The sequence below is a fragment of the Gymnoscopelus microlampas genome (assembly GCF_963454915.1).
Source record: "Gymnoscopelus microlampas genome assembly, chromosome: 9".
Classification (NCBI taxonomy): Eukaryota; Metazoa; Chordata; class Actinopteri; order Myctophiformes; family Myctophidae; genus Gymnoscopelus; species Gymnoscopelus microlampas.
Window position 1 is genome coordinate 30,318,467 of NC_139946.1, and position 7,350 is coordinate 30,325,816.

Genomic DNA, 7,350 nt, shown 5'->3' on the forward strand with positions numbered 1-7,350 from the left:
ACAGATCTCCGGCCCGGCCTGGCAGAGATAATTAACTTTGAGAAAAATGTATAATTTAATTTTTTGGTTTCTAAGACTTTTCATACCATACTGTAATGACTGGAATCCAACAGCTACCTCGAAAATCAAACAAACTCTGTATGCTTTGGAAAATGGCAGCAATGTCAAGTATACTTTGAGTTGTAGTCAATGGGCTAACATTCCAGACCAACAGCATGGTCCTTTGAGCCAGCTATTGCTAACATTACAAATTGGTCAGAAGTGGAGGTCCTAACCAAGTAACCATTCAACCTTCGATAAACACAACCCATTTTCCAATCCAATCCAGTCCACACATTTCCACTTTGGATTTTTCCAAACCGTCACTCATGCTCAATTGCCTAACATGACCATGGAGGGCCGCCAATATGACAGTATGTGGAAGATGAATCTGTCTCATCCGGAGGAGGGAGTGATCCCAGAGTCCAGCAACACAGAGCCCACTCCGGGGGGATTCCTACCCACTCTCCTCCTGACACATTTGATGAATCTCCACTTTTGCTCTCCTCCAAAACGCAGATCTTGGGGTCTTACCCAAATGCACCGCTGCCCCCTTCTTCACTTCCCTGTCAGAGCTTTGGGACAGATTGGGAACCACTCGACTAATACGTGACATGACATTCCATGCTGGATCCGCACGCACACACGCACACGCACACGCACACGCACACGCACACACACACACACACACACACACACACACACACACACACACACACACACACACACACACACACACACACACACACACACACACACACAACACACACACACCAGATGTGGCTTGTCCTTTGGTATAGTGGCCAAAGTCACCAGGATCTAATGTAGAATGCATGTGGCCAAACTGCAAACTGTTTCATCATCACAGGCTATGTTCACACTGGCAGTCCAAATAAGATTTGGGTTTATCAAGTCTGAATATTAAAAAAACGACGACACCACACACATGGAAACTGATTTATGCAAATCAGATTTGGTTTTACATGCGATTCAAATCTGATTTCCAAAGATGTGTCTGGACACTTGGACACTGAAGCCTGAATGTATACTTTGTTATACGATAGGTATAACAAAGAATAGGTGTGACACACATCGTGACGCATTGTGAAATTGTAGATCTGATATTTTCGGCGATGTCCAGTCTGATTACTTACAAATAACAGTATGGACAGTCAGGCCTAAAGATCGTATTTGAGAAACAAATCGGATTTGCCTGCAGTCTGAACAAAGACACAATGCAAAGCAAATGACTCCACTCAGGTGCTGCAATTTCTCCACCTTCAATGAATTCCACTCTAGGGTGTGGTTCTGCCTTGTCAGAGCCATTGGCTTACTCACGAGTAAACAGCACTTAAAAACCAACAGACCAGACCAAACAGTCCATTTACACTGGGTGAACAAGAGAGTACAACAGGAACAACATTTGGGTCAAAATAGAACACGATGGGGCACGGCGCGTGCGTGCATGTGTGAGTGTATTCGTGAACGCACGTCTATGCGAGTATGCATCTGTGTGTGTGTGAGGGTGTGCGTGTGCGAGCGGTGCAAGCAGGGCTTGTCCAGTACCAAGAGGTGTGGAAGGAGTCGGTATTTAGAAGCAAGTGTTTTTGATGTTAAACTGTTGTCCGCTCCCTTAAATCTTAATCAAGGGCCATGCATATTTGATGGCAGTAAACCGGGCCAGGTGAGTGGACTGTGGGAGATGACTTATTCATGCAGGCCTATGTGACCAGCCCAAAGTGTGGGAGGGGCAGCGTATGGCTTGGGAGGTTTCGCGCCGCACGCTGTGCGGTGGGGGAGTTGTGTTAAAGCACTTGTCAGGCTGATTGCGTGTGAATGTCACCATGCTTGGTTGCTGCTGCCACACCGCAGAGAATTAGAAGAGACCACGAGGGAGGGGCTAAAACACCAACAAATGAAGTACGGAGAGGTACAGTAGACGGGTCCTGGAGTTCAGCTGAAATCTCAGATTCTACAAGAATAGCATTATTTTTGTACTTATTTATTTAAGGAACCAGGACGTTGCTTTCTCATTCAAGCGGCATGTGTGTGTGTGTGTGTGTGTGTGTGTGTGTGTGTGTGTGTGTGTGTGTGTGTGTGTGTGTGTGTGTGTGTGTGTGTGTGTGTGTGTGTGTGTTATTGCAGGTCAAACGCCTCCTGCACGTCAGTACAGTCCTCTCTCTCTCTACAGTATATGGCTCTTGAAATGTGTGGAATGTTACATTCTCAAGTGTAAACCTGCAAAAGAGAGACCTCAAAATAACCAGAGTATGAATTATTATTTATTTAACCAAAATAAATCTTTGAAGCACAGGCATAGATTTAAAGGGGGGGGGGGGGGGTTGAAACCTTGCTTGTAAAAAATAAATAAACCAAAACAAATCAGATAAATATATCTGTCTGCCATTACTGAATCTATAATTTGGTTTGCTTATTGCTGACATGAATAGCCCACCATCTGTATAAAAAAGCACACAGCAGCAAGAGTGATTAGAATATGTTGGTTTAGCTCAGATTTATCCAGTGTAGATGTAATCATTTATTATTGAAGATGGCGCCTCTAAAGGCTGCAGGATGACATACATACATACATACATACATACATACATACATACATACATACATACATACATACATACATACATACATACATACATACATACATACATACATACTGTACATACATACATACATACATACATACATATTGTACTACATTCCTTACTTGGTTTAAAGTATATCTCCTGCAATGTACAATTATTTGGGAGTTGGGTTTCGGTCAGCTGTGATACCCAACAGTCACCCCCCCCCACCCCCCACCACCACCAAATGAAAGAGGTGAATGCTTCACTCACTGCTTTGAAGTAATAACGAGAACCAGTACATACTGTACAAACTGCTCACTTTCCTCTGGGCGATTGCAGTGGCCTTCATAAACTACAAAAGACTCAACTGAGACAAAACATTTTTTGGCAACAAAGAACAACAGCACCAACAAGAGCAACAGCCAAGGTGGGGGAGAACATTATCCGTTACTGCGCAAACTCCAGATGAAGAATAGAATATAGCTGGCCCCAAACTGCCAACATCTCACCACAAATAAATATCACTAAATAAAAAAGGTTCCATGTCAGACAAGTACCTCCCTCTCTTTCACACACTCACTTTCTCGCCCACCTTTTCTTTTTTTTCCTTCTTTCTACCGTTTTTGCGCTTCTCCACCCGCCTTTCGTTCGTCACGCTCCCCCCTCTGTCACCGAGCAGAGGGCTTGCCGTGACAATTTCCAGCACTCCGTCTCTGTCTCTGCTATATGCCAGCGGCATAGCTGAGTCTGCACTCTGACGCCGCGGCACTTCTTCATTCTGTTTATTTCTCTCCCATCTTCTTCTGTTCCCAGACAACCGTCTTTTGCTAAGTATTAAACAGGCTAAATGAGGACATGGTTTTTACAAAGAGTTTTTTACGAGAGTTTTACCCCAGTTAAAGTCACACGTGAGTTGAATTGTGCAACGTCTACGTAGATTCTCTCTCTCAATTTCTCTCTCTGAATTTCTCAATTTGTCTGCTTTTTACAGGATCAAACTTGCACCGCCATATAGGTTAAAGAACTCTGTGTGCGATGCGTCAAAAACGATACCCATTCGACCGACATTGTGCGGACGCATTCATGGTCGTTCAGCACGGCTGGACTAACCTTTCAGACGTGCATCAGGCAGGGCAGTGTGTATTGGCCTCTGGGTACAATCTTTCGGTGTCGGTGTGTGTGTGTGCGTGCAGTGTCAGGCTCTGTGACGCCTCAGTCACTTTGGCTCCACTGCCGCCGTGAGGTGCGTGCTTGGCACTTTTTGCGGACACGCATGGCGGCAGGGTCAATGACAGCGGGGCAGTGACACTGTCTTTTGTGTGACTCCGTTTGGCACCATGCGACTAGGAGACCCTACCCTCGGGCTGATGTCAGAGTCAGAGATTTCATGCAGGGAGAAGAAGAAGAAAACGAGCACAGATCGGGTAAAGTGAGATGAGGGATGTGACTGGAAGCGAGGGAGCGGAAACTGATACGTGTGCGCATATACCATCGACTAGCCTATAGAGTGAGAGAGCACCGTTAGCAGAGCAGTGCTCCATACCTGAGTGACCGGTAAATATTTAAGTAAGGGTCAGTGAATAGAGGACATTAATGGTGGCCTGACCACAATCTGAACCCCCGTCCCCTGCATGCACGCTGCACGTTCATGACCTCTTTCCTCGTTAGATCGGTGAGGGAAAGGGTCCTCTATCTCTGTGTGCACCCACACTCTACAACTGTGTTCTGGCCTACATAAAGACATGCATGAACAATGGAGATGCTCACTTCCTCAGCTGGGGGGGGATTCTGCTATAGGTTCGACTCACATGAGCCCTGTTATAATGGGACTTTTTTGGGGCGAGTTTTTAGCTTACGTCCTGGAATAAAGTCTCTCTCTTTCTCTTTCTCTGTCTCTGTCTCACTCTCTGTGTGTGTGTGTGTGTGTGTGTGTGTCTCTCTCTCTCTCTCTCTCTCTCTCTCTCTCTCTCTCTCTCTCTCTCTCTCTCTCTCTCTCTCTCTCTCTCTATTTTTTGGGGGACCAGGACACAAGGCATTCTCAGCTCACTAATAAATGTACAGTCATTTTACATAACGTTGCTGTCGGGCAGAAACCTCCTATCTCCATATTCAAACTTTTTGTGTTTTTTTGTAAATGAACGCCCTTCTTGATCATACTACAGCGTCACACAAAGGCATCAGAAGTAGCTGATCCACAAGCTTGAAATGCTGAGCGAAGCGATGCGTTTTGAGCTTGTAGATCTGCTACTTAAGCAATTCTTTCATTTGAATCCTGAAAAGTAACTGCTTTGGACATATGAGGTTTCCACCAGACAGTGCTGCTATGGATGACCTAGAAGTGAAAGTGTGGTCAACACCAAATAACAAAGAATCACAGATGTACGTATATTAGCCAGGTTGTTTGAGCCAGGTTCATCTATTCAAAATCGCATAGTGAACTGGACACACACGCAGTCATACGCATGCACTCACGCGCGCACGCGCACAGTCACAGACACACACAGACACACACACGCACACGCACACGCACACGCACACGCACACGCACACGCACACGGCACACGCACACACACACACACACACGCACACACACACACACACACACACACATGCTCCTTGAATAAGAAAGCAACACCCTGGTTCCTTAAATAACAAAAAAATGCTATTCTTGTGGTATCTGAGGTTTCAGCTGAACTCCTGCACCCGTCTACTGTACCACACACACACACACACACACACACACACACACACACACACACACACACACACACACACACACACACACACACACACACACACACACACACACACACACACACACACACACACACACACACACACACACACACAGTTCTAGTCACTTTACTCAATTGTGTGTGTGTGTGTGTGTGTGTGTGTGTGTGTGTGTGTGTGTGTGTGTGTGTGTGTGTGTGTGTGTGTGTGTGTGTGTGTGGGTGTGTGTGTGTGTGTGTGTGTGTGTGTGTGTGTGTGCGCACGTGCGTGTGCGCGTACGCATGCGTGTGCATTCAGTGCATTGCAGTGCAGTACAGTGCAGGGAGTAGCTAGACTGTGGTATGGCTGCAGGCCAGGCTGAGTGAAATAATTGATTGCCGATTGACCCTCCCCTGCCACCGAGGACAGTCCTCCACTGCATTACTCCACATATTCATTTGGTCTGCGCCGTGCACGTTAGCCGCAAAATCAAATATTATCATCACAGCAAGGCATTCTGCCTATGAGTGGCGTTTTAGAAGTAACAACAACGCCCGTAACGAAGCGTGATGGAAAATGCTGAATCACGCACACGCATGCTGGGGAAGTGAAAGACGCAGGGCAGAGATGATAGGCCAAATCAGCAACAACTTGACCTCTGTGTGAGGGGTTGTCAGTAGGAGTTCAAACTGTTGTAACCGCTGACAACAGGAAGTATAGGCCTAAAAATACATGTCTCCATCCAGGTTCTTGGATAAGGAGAAATGAAACAATAAGCTAAGCACGGCCAATGAAAAGACTGAAATGTTTGAGTGGGGGGGGGGAGCCTAATACAGTGTGAAATTAATTTAGCCTATGATGATAACTTTGCAAAAAGCATGGTCACCCTCGGCTAACTTTACAGGATATGTGCTGTTAATTCTGAGGTTTATAATCTCCCCCCCCCCCCCACCCCCCAGAGACAAGCCAATTGCAGCCTTAAAAAGTGCTTTAAGTTAAAATTTCAGGTAGAACTAGCCTATTTTCGCGGAAACCGCGCAACATCTCCCATGTACTAAAGATCAGCAAATCATCCCAACACACTCTCATTTATTTGTTTGTTTGTTTGCCGGTAGGTTTGTTTATTACTGTACTTTTCAAAGCGCGGGATGGGGTTAGAATTGCTGTATGGGCATATTTTCTCCTGTGATAGCATGTTTGAATTTGTCCACTCAGCACGCCGCGTGTCAGCGGCGTGTGTGTGTGTGTGTGACAGTGCGGAGCCGGCCGGTGAAGGAGGCGCGGCAGGGGTCGCAGCAGCGCACGTTCGTTGCCAAATTGCTTTCTTCGGCGGGTCGGGTGGGGACCTGCTAGGGAGCCAGGGACACCGTTTGGGGAAACCATTCCGCAGTAATGACTTGGTGTTGTGTGTGTGTGTGTGTGGGTGGGTGGTTGGGCAGGTAGAGGGGGGGGGGGCTGCACCACGCATGCCCCGGGTCAGTAACTCAATCACGAGATCAACCGTATAGTAGCTTAATAATTATTAATACCCCCCCATACAGCACACGGGCCAATTTGTCAAAAAACGTCAATTTATTTGTGCGGTGTGTGACAGCTTTTTAAATGTAAAACAGTCCTGTGGGAATGCAGGCCTACAATGGACCACAGAACCACATGGCCGTGGACCAGTGTGTATCTGGAAGCGTTTCACCACATGATTCTCGACTCTCGGGCAAAAATTGCAGATCTACAAGCTTGCGACACGTTGTGAGCTTGTAGATATAGGCTAAGAGATTGGTGTAGAGGGAAAAGGGAGGGGGGGGCTAGACTGCAGGCAACGAAGTACATAGGGGTTTAAGCCTCAGTACCCTTGTATAACTTTATATTAATTTTGTTGAGAGCATTCAAAGCATTGACAATCAAATGTATTTTTTAACTCCCTATAATAAAAAAACATTCAAATGTATTTCTTTTATTTATCGCCTACAGTACATGTGAAATCAATGTGCATGAGAACGCTCACAGTCACAACAGG